This window comes from Diceros bicornis, chromosome 8 (assembly GCF_020826845.1).
Source record: "Diceros bicornis minor isolate mBicDic1 chromosome 8, mDicBic1.mat.cur, whole genome shotgun sequence".
Classification (NCBI taxonomy): domain Eukaryota; kingdom Metazoa; phylum Chordata; class Mammalia; order Perissodactyla; family Rhinocerotidae; genus Diceros; species Diceros bicornis.
The window spans coordinates 36,705,205-36,720,965 of record NC_080747.1 but is presented as its reverse complement, the minus strand read 5'-3'; positions in this window follow the sequence as shown (position 1 = coordinate 36,720,965).

Here is a 15,761-nt window from a genome sequence, read left to right as displayed (position 1 = left end):
TATCTGAGAAAAATGTGGCCCAGGCTTTTTAAGTAATTGTCCAGAGTCACAGTTAGTGAGGAAGTGGGCTGTGAGCCCAAGCCATCTGGCCCCAGAGTCTGCACCCTTAACCATTCCATTAAACTCTACTCAGCAAGGGTAAATGAGTAAAAACATATGACATATTGAGTTAATGGTCAGTAGAAGAAAATGGCCAACATTTGGGATAGTGGCATTTTACTTGAGGCAAGGATATCTGAAGAGCTCACGTAAACAAAAACTCACATAGATCAGAATCATTTCCCCCTAGGAGTAAATGATAATAATAGAGAGATTACATTGTTACATAGTACATTAGTCCACAACTGTTGTGTTTATGTTTTTAAATGTATTTGAAAGGGTTATTAGTTTGCTAGGGTTGCCATAACAAAGTACTACAGACTGGGTGGCTTAAACAACAAACTTTTTTCCCCACAGTTCTGGAATCTAGAAGTCTGAGATCAAGGTGTCGTTAGGGTTGGCATCTTCTGAGGCCTCACTCCTTGGCTTGTAGGTGGCCATCTTCTCCCTGTGTCTTCACATGGTCCTCCCTTTGTACCTGTGTCCTGATCGCTTCTTATGAGGACACCAGTCATATTGGATTTGGGCACACCCTAATGACCTCATTCTGACTTAATTACCTCTTTAAAGACCTTATCTTCCAATACAGTCACATTCTGAGGTGCATTGGGGGTTAGGACTTCAAAATATTAATTTAGAGGGGGACACAGGTCAGCCCATAACAAAGGCAATAATAAATAAAAATGAATAATAACTTTATCACCTCTAAATTTTATTTCAAAGTTGTTGATATTAGAAGCATTTTTAACACTAGCGTACCGTTAACAAACCTCACAATCGTCATCACAAGCACAGGCACAAGTTTATAGCATAGCCATGTGATATTGACAAAGGAGCTCCAGTACTGCTGTTAGGCAAATAAAATGGTGCCACCATGTGTCTACAGTGGAAAATACAGCTTAGAATTCATTTTTTGTTAGTTTCTTTAAATCTTCTATGATTTATTTTTTTTAGAATTTCATATATTTTCAAATTTGGGACTTAAGTTAGGGCTTTATAAATATTTTGTAACACAAAATCAAAAGTGCTTGGGGAAAGGAAGAGAAAAGTGGCAGGAGTTATATATGGAAAGAACGATTTCAGCCAAGTTTGTGAAGGACTTTGAATAGGATCTTGCTACTTAGTATTTCACCATTATCCTGTGCCATTGTAAGCAAGGAAATAACACATCAGGTTTTTGATTTAGGAAGCTTACTCTGACCATGGTATGTAAAAGGATTGAAGAGTAAAGTGAATAAAGGGATGAGAGAGAAATAGAAAGAGAGCGGAGAGTCTCTAATTTTAATAATCGAGATGGGACACAGGAAGAGCCTGAATGAGTCACTGGCAGAGAATAGGGATGATAGGAGTGATTGGTAGGTATTTTGGCGATAGAATTAACAGGGTTAACTTGAAGTAGAGAGAGAGGAAGTAGTCCAGGGTAACTCTAAATTTTCCGATTTTAGTAGACTGGAGAATGTAATTGATGTTTACCAGAATGTGGAACTTAGATATTCAATATCTCACGAGTAGTTATAAATGGAGCTTGGGAAAAAGTTCAGGCTAGAGTTTTGGAAACCATATATAAAAAGGTAAGAAAAATTGTGGTGTTGGGTGAGTTTTTGAAGTCAGAGAGTAGGAAATAAAATAGTTGAAGAAAGAATTCGACATACCTTAGGGTACCCTTTTGTAAAATGAGAGAAACAGTCCTCACAGTCACCAAATAGCATGTATGGTGTATGTTTACATTTTTCAGAAATTCCTCTAAGTAGGGAGTAGAGCACAGTAGTAAGTCATGGGGATGCAAAAATGAAATAGATATGTTTATGCTACTGAAATGATTCACCATCAAGGGAAGAAAGTCATTCTATAAAAGAAAATTGTATTACAATGTTGCAATTGCTTTGATAGAAATATGGATAAGTTATTATAGGAGAGCAGAGTGAGGGCACCTTCTACCATCAAAGAGTGGAGGTATCAGAAAGGTGTTCACATAGCAGGTGACAATAATGTTTATTTATACACACTTATAAGGACTTAATATGTGCCACATACTCTTCTGAGCACTTTATAAATATTACCTCAGTTAATCCTCAAAACAACCCTATGATTCATATTATTGTTCCTGTTTTACAGATGGGGAAAATGAGGCATAGGCAGGTTTAATAATTTGTTTAAATTCACACAGTATGTAGCAAAGGGACATTCAAATACTACTCTGATAGATTTCAAAACCACTGGCATTCCATTGAGCACAAAGTTATGCCCCCTAACTTGGGTGTTAAAGGGTGAATCAGGTTTAACTAGGCTGAGAATTGAAGTGGAGGGTGGCAGAAGGCCCTACATGAGCAAAGGCCTGATACCTGCAGGAAACTTCCAACACTTCTAGGTTTCAAGAATTTAGAGTTTAGAAAGAGATGAAGCTAGAAAAGAAATTAGGAGCCAGACCATAGAAGGAGGAGGAGCTTGGACTTCGTGTTGCAGTTAACTGTAGGCACTGCAAGGTTAGAAAGGTTTTAGGCAGGGGGAATAACATGGTAATTGAGTGTTTCATGTAGGTCATTCTGACAGCTGCTCGAAGGCAGGGAATAAGTTCGATTTAAGTGGTAAATGATGACAGCCTATGAGGGTAGTGGTAGTATGGATAGAGAAGAAATAAAGTTGACTAGAAGGTAAAATTAGCCTGTCTTAAAAAATGTATGGAATATGAAAGAGGTGACTGCCTCTTAAAAGCCCAAAGTAAAACAAGATTTTCCTATTTCACACTTGAAATGTATCAACTGGTCTCTGATTTCCATTCCTCACGGATATCATCTATTGGTTTAAAAAATTAAGAATGCAAGGTAAGAGGCCGTGTTTAGTTTTGTATTGCACTGTTGAGACTTTTGTGACGGTCTTGTCAGAGGAAGACCAATTCAACTACTTTCTAACTTCATGGGATATTGGTCTTTATGATTAAAAAAAAAAAAGAACTCAAAAGTAAAGCTTATGGTTCACAAATTCCTCAGTGAAACTTATTGATTCAGGGATCTAGAAATAACTGAAATGACTCGTCTTTGGCATCTCCCTTTTCCTGTTTGAGGTTACAGAAACCTGTTTGATGCTTAAAGTCTTTGACCCGCTAAAATGATGTGCTGGTTGTGCACCAAATTATGTCACACACGAACAGCCTGGCTGCTTTGTTCATCAGTGTAGAAACTTCTCTACCCCGAGGGAATGCCCAACAATGGCTGTGCTCTTTGGACTGTCGTATGTTTAGGAGCACACATCGTCACTAGTAAAACTGTGAAAGCTATGTCTTCTTCAAAAGCTATGTCAGTGAGCATCTGTATTTCATTTAAGAAGAAGACTTCATTAAGAGTTTCGACAGATTTTGCTATAAAAAGTTAAATTACTTATAAATAATATGGATGTTAATGTGTAATTTTTATCCTCACAGAATACAGGAAAGCCTAAGGTTAGAAGTGTTTAAGCTGAAAAAGTATCCCAACCCAACATATACAACAATAGCTAAATAAAAGGCAGCAGAAAAAGACACTTTGATTATTACAATGCGTCTACCAGAGGGCGTGCTGTCATTCTGGTTGGACCAGGTGACTCTCACACAACATCAGCAGGGTGTTCTCCAAAGGAAAAAGTAGGTGCTGGCAGGAAATGAACACAGAGGTGGATACTGGGGAGCAATAAATGCCTATTACAGGGATTAAAGGACACGTGAACAATCCAGGTGAGAGTGTTTCTAAGTGCACAAATGTCCAGGAAAATAAATCTTTACTCCTTAAGGGAATTAATTTTTCAGTGACTTCATTTGTCTTGTAGAAAATAACTTGAGCATCTACTTCTTACCTGCTTTATTTTTTGCTTCTCTGACATTTTTTATTCTTTTTATGTGAATCATTACTTTTAGAGTGCTGATTAATTTGTCTTCTTCTAATTGCTCTGATTTTTTATCATTGGTTTTAGATTCATTAAACACCTCACGTAAGTATTCGTTTATTTGAAAGGGAGTCACCTTAGGGAGCATCATTTCCTTTTGTGCTTATTTCTCTTTGGCAGTTTTGGAACATTTTTTTTTTCTTGCTCTCACAGAAATAATGTGTCACATCTAGAGTAACGAATACAAGGAATAACACTGTCAGTGTTGCACTAGGAACATGAAAAAAGTAAATAACTGTCAAAAGAGAAACAAAAGGCCTAGAGGCTCTACTCCAAAGAATCTCTGCATATTGCAGTGGATTTAAGTTTGTAATAAAATGCGTGAGCAGAAATCGTTGGCGCATTCAGGCTGTGCAGCAAGAAGCTTTGCTTCACAGGGAGCAGTCTCCCGTCAGAGCTACTGCTGTGACCACGTTAAGAGTGTAGTGTTTTTTAGGTGCACTTATTTGCAGTATTTCAGTAGTTATAGGAGGTGTTTTTTTTACATCATGTGGTCCAAAAACTTCATTTTATTGATGAGAAAACTGAGATCCAGAGAAGCTAAGTAAATTGCCTGAGGTCAAACAGAGGGAAGAAGGCAGCTTATGTTATTGGACATAAGCCTACAAGTTTGCAGGAAATGGTGACTATGGAAATCTCTGACACAGAGCTCTGTGGCTGTCTAAGTGGAGAAACTTGATACTGTTCTTCCCTCTAGAAAAAGATGAATTTTAGGTCCCCCGTGTAAGTTTCATTGGATGAATCTAATGTGTCCCAATTCCCTTCTTTACTAAACAATTTATTAAATTATTTTAATAAACAATAAATAATTTAGGGAGAAATAGTGTGACTATCTGACACAAGAGGAAACATTATAATGGCTGTTGGTTTGCTTGCCATATGAACGATCTGACTTTCTTAGAAAATCAGAGTTGCATAATATTGGCATGATATTATGTGCAAATAAGTTTGGTTCATTTAACCAATAAAAAAAAAGAACTATGTAAAGTCAGTTTTACTGACAAGGTCATTGTATCAGTTATCTATTGCTGCAGAACAACACACATTCATTATCTCATAGTTTCTGTGGGTCAGGAAACCTGGCATGGCTGCTTTGGGTCCTCTGCTTCACAGCCTATCACAAGGCTGCAGCTGAGGTGTTGAACTAGGAACTTGTCTGAACTAGAGTCTCATCAGAAGGCACAATTGGGGAAGAATTCTTTACCACACTCACTCAGTGATTGTTGGCAGCGTTCAGATCCTGTCTGTTGGACTGAGAACCTCATTTCTCACCTGTCTGGTTACTAGAGACCTCCCAGTCCCATGCCACCTGGGCTTTTCCCACATTGCAGCTTGCGTCATCAAAATGTGAGACGTGGCTGTAATGCTCCATCACTTTTGCCATATTTCACTGATTAGAACCAAGTTACTTGTCCAGACTACACTCACGGGAAGGTATTGTACAAGGCATGAATACCAGGATCCTAGGGTCAATGGGAGCCATATAAGATGCTGCCTATAACAGTTAGAAAGCAACCTTTCCCATAAGGCCTGTCAGTGTATTATTCTGTGAGAACCATAGTATGATATCCACAGCCCACAAACTAGCTTAGCAGGAGATTTACATATAGAAACGTTGATGCAATAGAAAGTAAAAGGTAGATTTTGAAGATAATTTTACTGTATTTAAAGCACATAATATACTTACTTTGGCAATAAAAAAATACCAGAAATTGTTTATAACCTATAATTTCTTATTTCTCCAACCAAAAAGGTAATCAAGCATATTTATTAATGAGATTTGAATTATATCTATTTTTTTAAGACTATTTTTTAAGAGTAGTTTTGGGATCACAGCAAAGTTAAGAGAAAGGTACAGAGATTTCCCATATCCTCTGTGCTCTACCTGCCCATCCCTCCTTTCCCCCTAATCCCTGGCAACCACTCATCTTTTACTCTCTCCATAGGTTTGCCTTTTTCAGAATGTCTTATAGTTGGAATCATACAGTAGAATCTGTAATTTGGGCGGGACTTGTTTCCATTTCCTGATGTCTGTGGCCTTAACTGGGATGACTGGAAAAGCTGAGGACTTGAAAAAACCCAGCATCTCTTTCTCTTTCTTCTTTTGGTCTCAGGGCCTCTCCATGTGGTCTCTCCACATGGTCTCTACAACATGACAATCCTAGGAGAATTGGTCTTGTTACATGGCATTTGGGCTCCAAGAACAAGTATTCCAAGAGACCCAGGCAAAAGCTAAATGGCTTCTTATTATCCAGCCTTGAGAGTCTGAGAACACTACTTCCACTGCATTTTATTGGTCAAGCAAGTCACTAAGCAAGGCTAGCCCCTATTCAAGACAAAGGGAATTAGATCCCACTTCTTAAAGAGAAGAGTGTCAAAGAATTTGCATCTATCTTTAATACGCCTCAAATTGCCAAGCATTCAGCTGCAGAGGTGAATCATGATTTATTTAACTAGTCCCCTAATATTAGACATTTAGACCAGTATAAGATTTTGCTTTAATGTGTGTCTCTGATTACATTCTTAGTATAAATTCCTTCAATTAGATTTGATAAGACAGGAAAATTACAAGTTTTATAATGCTTTTCAATGCCTAAGGATTTTTTAAAACAGTATATACTAAAATAAACTCTATATGAGAATTCTGGTTGTCTTCATCCTTATTAAAAATAGATGTTGTGGGGCCGGCCCCGTGGCTTAGCGGTTAAGTGCTCGCTCTCTGCTGCTGGCGGCCCGGGTTCGGATCCCGGGCGCGCACCAACGCACCGCTTCTCTGGCCATGCTGGGGCCGCATCCCACATACAGCAACTAGAAGGATGTGCAACTATGACGTACAACTATCTACTGGGGCTTTGGGGAAAAAAAGGAGGAGGATTGGCAATAGATGTTAGCTCAGAGCCAGTCTTCCTCAGCAAAAAGAGGAGGATTAGCATGGATGTGAGCTCAGGGCTGATCTTCCTCACACACACACATGCAAAATACATGTCATTTAATTTTATCTTTGTTAAATTGATAGGTCAAAATTATGTATTATTTTAGTTTAAAATTATTAATAGTGAGTTTAATATTTTTCACTTTTGCCTATTATGAATTACTCATTTCTTTGCTCTTCTTTTCTCTTTCATTTTAATTTCTTTATACTTTTATTCTGAATTAGAAAGTAATATCTTATGTTCTCTCTAAAATTAAGTATTACATTTTCTGCACTACCATTTATACTCTCTATCATTTCCATTGAAGATTTAAATTCTATTTTAGTAAATGGTTTTCTTTTGTGCTTCCTAAACTAACACAACTCCCTTTTTTTGTATTGAGGTATAATTGATATATAACATTTTATTAGTTTCAGGTGTACACCATAATGATTTGATACATGTATATACTGTGAAATGATCACCTAGGTAAGTCTAGGTAACATCCATCACCATACATAGTTACAAATTTTTTTGTCTTATGGTGAGAACTTTTCAGATCTACTCTCTTAGCAACTTTCAAATATACAATACAGTATTATTTATTAACTATAGTCACCATGTTGTACATTAAATCCTCATGACTTATTTATTTTACAATTGGAAGTTTGTACCTTTGTCCACCTTCACCTATTATACCCACCCTATCCTCAACCTCTGGTAACCACCGATCTGTTCTCCCTATCTATGAGTTCAGTTTTTTTTAATTTTGTTTTTTGTTTTTAGATTTCACATATAAGTGAGATTGTAAGGTATTTGTCTTTTTCTTTCTGGCTTGTTAAACTTAGCCTAATGCCCTCAAGGTCCATCCATGTTGTCACAAGTGGCAGGATTTCCTTCTTTTTAATGGCTGAATAATATTCCATTGTGTATATTACATTTTCTTTATCCATTTATTCACCAATGGACGCTTAGGTTCTTTCCTAAGGCTATTGTAAATAATGCTGCAGTGAACGTGTGAGTGCAGATATCTTTTAGAATTCACAACTCCTTTTAATGTCAGTTTCCTACTCTTAGGTTTTCTTTGAATCTATTGTCTCCTCATTTAATCTGTTATATGACTTTGACTTTGAAGCCATGTGTGCATATTTTGAGGAAATGTTTAAGTTAAAAAAATCCAATGCATAACTCCATTTAATGGGCACTCCTAACCCACAATACCTCAAGGTCCTACCAAAGAGAAGGGATGAAAATGGACACCACTGTCAACCTCTCCAAGTTGCGGGCTCCCACTCCTCCCTCGGGACCTCACCAAAGCTGCAGATCAACCCTGACAAACAGAACAGTACAGTGTAAATCTGTATACTAAATACTGGTAAAGCTTAATATTTGCCTTCTTATTAAATAACAATAAATACAAAAAGTAGTTCTTCTATTGGTTTCTATGCTCCAATAGATCGGGCTGCACATCTTTCACATCAGATCATTCAGTGAAAGTGGTGTGGTACATAAAAAGCTCTATTCTCCCAATATTCATTGTCACTGGATGCCTTTTGTCTCTGACCTTACAACAGCAGGATACGGGGAGACAATAGTTCCCAGGATGCATAGAACCATAATTAGTGAGAACCTCCACTCCAATCCCACTAAGCTGCAGTCACGTTCCCATGTTTCCTGACCCCAGTCCTCCTTTCCACTGGGAGTGGCTTTCTCTAAATATGTATCAAAACACAGGAGCAGGTGGCAGGATTGCTCCACTGGCACTTACAAAAGCAGCATCCTTACGGAAGGGAGATGGCTGCTCTTTCTTCTATTTAATATAAAACCTAAGTCTCCAAGGGTCTAGGGAATCTTCCCCCTTTTTTTCATATGAGTGGTCTGTTTTTGTGCCTGAGGGAAAGAATGCAATGGGCAAAAATCATTTTTCTCACTATAGACTCATCAACTTTATCATAGAAATTTCACCCAGATTCTGGCAGCACGTTGACTCCAAACATTGGTTTTTCAGACTGTGGAATATTTATCTTTTTCTAACCCCCTACTGGCATTTTTCTGGGAATTGTGAAGCAACTGTCTAGTCTAGTGCCGTTTTAAACCAGAGACCCCAAATTTTTTTAAAAGAAAATGAAATTATATTCAAAATATTATTTTGTTATTCTGTACACTATTTTTCCTAGCTCATATATGTGAATGAAAATATAAAAACTGCAAGGTAAAGAGTTGTCCTTAAAAGAGATCCTCTATATCAAGGCAGTGTTTGAGCAAATGTCCCAAATTAAGTTAAAACTCTAAGCTGTAAGTAGTTAGTGAGGTCCTATTACCAAAAGATGGTAGAGATACTGATTTATGAAATAGAATTTGTATATTGACAATTAAATTTATGTCATGTATGGTTAATTTTTTCAAACCACTGTAACTACTTTCACCCACTGATCATAATAAAATATTAAAATTAAACTTGGAATATCTTGAGAAAATATTAATAATGGTACAATTAATAAGATATAATTACGGCAGAGTCTTGGGAAGGATTTTGCCTGTCGTTGCTGAGAGAAGTATAGCCAATATATGTTTGCATCTTTACTGATTGGTACCTAAGGGAGTTTAGCCACGGTGATAAGTGGTATCTTGGCAATAAAGTCCACTCTTAGCTTTTCTATTATTAGAAACTTTATTTCTTTATTAAAAAATAAGAGAGAACTGCTGAAGAAATGTTTTATGTCTAATCACAATTTGTCTATGTGACAGCATTTGCAAATACTACCCTCCCACCACCTTCTTTTGGTATAATGGGTTTTTCATATAGATTTATGTAATGTCAAAGTAGAGTTCACTAGAAAATATTTATGTGTTGAGTGACTGTAAATAATGGACACAAAAGTAAATACAGACGCCTTCTATTGATCCAACTTCATTTCCATCAAGACACATAATCACAACAGATAACATTTAATGAGCATTGGCTACTTGCCCCCCACTGTGATAATCGCGCCTGTTGCAAAATCCTGTCTAATCCTAATATTTTATACACAAATTTATTTATAACCCACATATGTTATATATATGTATTGATTAATAATGTATATTATTAATACATTATTGGATTAATAATATGTATATTATGAAACATATGGATTAATAATGCATATTATTAATATATAATGGATTTATAATATGTATATTATGAAACATATGGAAAAATAAAATTAATTTGATGAGATAAAGATAAAATAAATAGCCCCTAAGTAGGGGGTATAAAATTTATTCTTGTTTTATGGGTGTGGGAACTGAGGATCCATGTAGTTGGATAACTTGTGGAGGAATTTATGTAATTCCCAGGAAAGATTTCCTATAAAAATTAATTATGTCAGTCTGCTAAAAGTATATAAATTTGATTTATTATTACATTTTTAAATGATTAATATGGTTACTAAGAGTGTAAAATTCAACTACTACTCATATCAATTTTCATAATTTTAGGTGCAAATTATGTTTTTGCTAACATTTAGTTATTACCAAACTAAAATCTTTATAAATGTTCAGTAATATTTCTGCTAGATTCCAATTTTTTCTGCTAAGACAGAAGTGGAAGCTAACAAGAAATAGCCAAATTAAAAGTCAAAGATAATTATGATAGTATTAATGAAGGAAAACCCTGTAATTTTATTTTCTTTTCTTGCCATAGAACACATTGAGCTCTTTAAAATTCATGCAGTGAGACAGAATTTTATGCCCGTTTTCATGTGACTATGTAATATTCAAGGCTGCAGTTTCAGGCTTATAAAATAGAAACAGCATAGTCTTTAAAGGGCAGATGATCAGGAACAAATCTTATGTGGTATTAACAAAAGAAGCACGTGGAGAATACTGGCCAAAATGTATTTAAAAAAGTAATGGAAAACAGAATGTATCATTTTCCACTCTATCTTAATAAGGGTAGTAATTTATTGGTATGATGGAATCAATGTACATTGAATTGCAGTACAGACTGCCAAAATAAAGTAATTACTTGATAAACACTGGTAACAAACAACCCATTTCTCTGTTGGCAGAGGTAGAAAATGATGACATATTTCTCTCTTGGTTCATGGCAGCTCTGTTCAGCTGAAAAATATTTTTTGGAGGTTGTAAATAAATATCATTTAGTGTTTCCAAACAGGTACCTTCAAAATACCAGTATTTTGGCAGCCATAGATAGTCTTTTGGGAGAAACAATCTAGTAATGAAAGGAAACTGGGCTGAGTGAGAGAATTGAGGCTCCAGGCTAAGTTCTGTCACATGCTTGGTGTGTGACTTTGCACAAGTCACTTAGCCTCTCTAAACATCCATTTTTATATCAAAGGATTACTGTAATGGATGTCATAATTTTATATGAATCTTAGATTGATATACACCAATTGAAATACTGGGTTCTGAGTACTCAAAATTAATAGCAATGATCATTCAGCAATCCATCTAACCATTCATCCTTTAATTTAACAAATATATATGCATAATTGTCTGCTACAGGGCAAATTGTTTCAGATATAGCTTTTTTTCTTTTTTTTTTGCTCGGGAAGATTCACCCTGAGCTGACATCTGTTGCCAAACTTCCTCTTTTTGTATGTGAGCCACTGCCACAGCATAGCCACTAACAGATGAGTGGTGTAGGTCCGTACCCAGGAACTGATCCCTGACCACCGAAGCGGAGTGCACTGAACTTAACCACTAGGTCACCGGGGCTGGCCCTTAAGATATAGCTTTTGATCAGCTCAGAATCTCTTTAACACTTCATAGATCACCAGAGAGAGACTAAGAAATTATGGATGGAGATTCTTCTTATTTCCACTGCTAATTTCAGTCAGCAACCACAGAAGAAATTTTTTCCTGATTTTGGCAAGTCACTGTGCCACTAGAGGTATAATTTTTACAGTCTTTATTATGTAAACTTTATTACAGCTTACCAATCTGCTACTTTAAAGGGGGTATGTCACTTTATTAAATAATTACTGGCAGAAGTCTACGTGAGAGAACATGGTGGCTTAACCCAGGGTGATAGCAGTGGAGATGGAGAGAGCTGGTTAGTAGGAGATATATTTTAAAGATAGAATCGATAGAATTCATTGAAGGATTAGATGATATCTAATTTGAGTGAGTGAGTGGTTTGTGATGCGATTTCCTGGAATGGAGAAGAGAGTGTTGGTTGGGGAGGATAGAGATTTAAAAAATCAGTTTGGATTATACTATGTTTGAAATGTCTGTGAGATATCAAATCGTCTGGAGCTGTGAAGAAAGGTGAGGGCTACATATGTGCCTTCAGGAACCGTCTCTATATGGATGGTATATAAAGCCAGGGGAATGGATGAGATCACCTCAGGCGACAGTTTAGAGAGAGAACAGAGGAAAGGAAGAGAAGGATGGAGCGAGGAAGAAAAGGAAAAGAAAAAAGAAGAAAAGAAAGGAAAGCGGCTCTGAGTACAACATGGTGCTCTTTACATCAGGTGAGAATCCTTGTTCATCTTATGCAGTCTTTTTGATCTTTCAGAACCCAGAAATAATTATTTAAGTAGATGAACTAAAATAATCAATTCATGAAACTGTGACTATTTATAATGTTGCTTTAAACTCTGTCCTTCAACATACACTATAACAATGGATGATTCATTAATAGAAAAAATTTTAAATGCATATTTTATACAGATACATTGTTACTTAGAGTAGCTTCAAAGTATTCTGGCATTATGTATTAAGGGTCCATTAATGCACTTGTCAGGAGTGTGAAGTCATTTGGTTTTCAATGTTTCATGGCTTATAGTTCACTTGAGGCTTGGATCATTTTCATTTTTATATGCCATTTTCGATCCACGTAGTTTTGCAATCCATTTAATCAAGCAGGTTTTTCATGAAGGAAAACTAAGTTGAAAACTATAAAATCACAAAATAGGTTTAAAACAACTAAATGGACTAAGATGGAAAGTATTATCTTTGGGAAACTTTTCAGTAAATTCATATGTAGAAAAAAAGAATGCAGCCTGAGTCCCTGCTGTTGCATAGGGAAATTCTAGAAATCATCCTCGATAATTGTCCCTCTCTTCTCCCTCCTCTCCAACAGAAGCTGAACCCTATAAAATCTTCTTTCCACATATCTTTTGTACCTGTTCAGCCCTCTCTATCTCCATTGGACCTTCTCCAGTTTGGACAACTCACCATCATTTCCCTGGAATGATGGATCTTATATGCCACTCCAGTCTTACCTCCTTCAATTCATTCTTCCCTCAGCTGCCGTGACTCTTTACCAGTTCTCCCACTTCCACTGTTAACCTAGTCCATGCCCCCTGTATCTCATGCCTGTGTTACTGCCACAACATCCTCCTAACCAGTCTCGCTCGCCTGTTTCTGTTTAAGACTGATCATATCATCCCGTTGCTTAAAACCTTGCAGTGGCATCTCATTTCAATTACAGTAAAATCTAGACTCCTTATCTTATGATCTCGCCTCTGTCTAGGCCTCTGACCTCATCTCCTTCAACTTTGCCCTGATTCAAAATCACTAGCTGTATAACTTTCTAAACCACAAATCACCAAACTCCTTGCCATCTCAGAGCATTTGCTTTGAATACTCTTTGCATAGTCTTTTAAGTGGCTTTTTCTTTCTCATCAATCTGGTCTCGATCCAAATGACCTTCTTAAGAGGACTTGCACTAAATACCCAAATTCTCTCCCTTTTGCACTCTCCATCTCCATAACATATGTTAACTTCTTGATAGATTTTGGTTAATTCCTGAAATTATGTTGGATAATAATGTGGGCTCTAAACTCAGACCTGTACCAGTTTACAAATGTTAACTCTTCTACTTACTAGCTGATAACCTGGGCAAGTTATTTAATCTCTATTTGTTTTTCTGTAAAGTGGGATAATAATACTTCTTAAAATAGTTGCAAAAGTTAAATGAGTTAAACATGAAGTTCCTAGAACAATGCCTAACTTATCATTATTATTCGTTGCAGATGTGGTAGAATTGATACTAAAATATATGTCTTGAAATGCAAGTCTGTTTAGTTTGTCCACTTCTGTAACTACAGCATCTAGAACACGGTCTGGTACTCAATAGTAGACCCTCAAAAAATGCGTGAGCCACTGTTACCTGACTAGTGACTTGGTAAAGGATAGCTCTGCCTTTGGCTCTAGTTGAAAATTCCTAAATGCCAAACAATGTACCCTTGAACAGCCAATTTCAGTTACTGAGATCTGGATACATGGGAATTCTCAAGTCCTAGAAAGAAGGATCAATATGAAGCAGATCACAGGGGACCTTGGCCTCCAACCATGAGGTTTATATTAGGGACAAACCCAACAGATCCAGGTAGGAATTGGGAGTATTAGCCAGGTTACCTGGATCCTGGCAAGGACTAGGGAGAAGGCTCCTGGAAGTGACCCACGGGTGTAGAGGGAGCCAACTCAAGTAGTTTCCTGTAGTAGAAGTGGGTCTGATGCCTTCCAGCGGTTGGGATTGACTCTAAAATGGGACTGAACCTGCCCTGCATGTGAGAAGCACTCGATCACATTAGCATATCCATCTTGAGCTCTGCTGGAGAAGTAAGAAGCAGGGAAAAGAATCAGAGGCAGATCAGAGGTAGCCTTCCTAAATGTTGTTTATATAAATTAAACGGTACAGATTTGGATAAAATTGACACCACCTCATTTTCAGATTATTGCTAAGATCGTTATGGTAAGATCTTGTACCATATATTGATTTTTACCGCATATTATTAGGAAATCTTATCTAGGTTGAATATATTTTTATAGACTATGAAGCAGAAGGGGCATTAAGGCCTCTTACTTTTCATTTCTTGTCTCAGATACATGTTCTTAAATCAGAGTTCAATGGGACATTCATACAAGGAAACAATCTACCATTCCATTTTATCAAGTTGTATGTCTGCACACTGTTCACTGTGTTTGCAAACTTGAACGAGTGTTATAAGATACTGTGTTTGGCTTTGATAGGCTTTCTTTTTTTTGGCTGTAGCATCTGTTCAGAGTGTCAGAGTACAAATTTAGAAGCTTATTTATATAGCCAGCAGGTCATCTTTTCACCAGCTGATTTGTCATAAATTTCTCAAGTAAAGCTACATTTGTTGGAGGATCTTTCGGCGTAAAATAATCTAGAGGTATGTGTCTGATCCTTCTAAAAAATTTGAATTTAAACAAAATACAAAGCTGACGTATGTGAGGACCCTAATGCCAATAGTTATATTATTTAAGGCTTGGCATGTTATGAAAACTTAGTGTATTCTCAAGTGAAATTATTCTCTATGCTTTATAATAACATATTTTCATGGACTGAGAAAGTTATGCTATTAAATTTTAAGTTCTTTAAATTATAAATTGTTAAAAGATTTAACATTCTCCTGGTCCTGATTTTAGTTTACATAATTCATAGCCATATACATTACTAATGAAAAATCTTGATTTATTAAATCAGATGTATGAATCACTGCATCTAATTTTAGAAAAGCTTTCTGTATTTTTACTGAACTGCAAAAAATTGATGTATTTGACAGTTGTTACTTGAATATTTCTGATTAATGAGGCTCTTAGATCTAAGGCTGTTTATGCAACTTTATTTGAAATTTATTATAAGTAGTATTCCATAGATTATTATAATTATATGGATTACTCCTAGTGATTTTTAAATTCACTTTTTTGAAATTAAAATTTTTCAAAGAAAAATAGATTAAAATGTTGAGTTGAATAATCCTATCTGTCCCATTGAAAAGATTCTCTACTCCATTCTCCAATTTTCATCCAAAGAGCCACTATTATCTTTCTATTACCTTCTTCCCCACCTTTTCC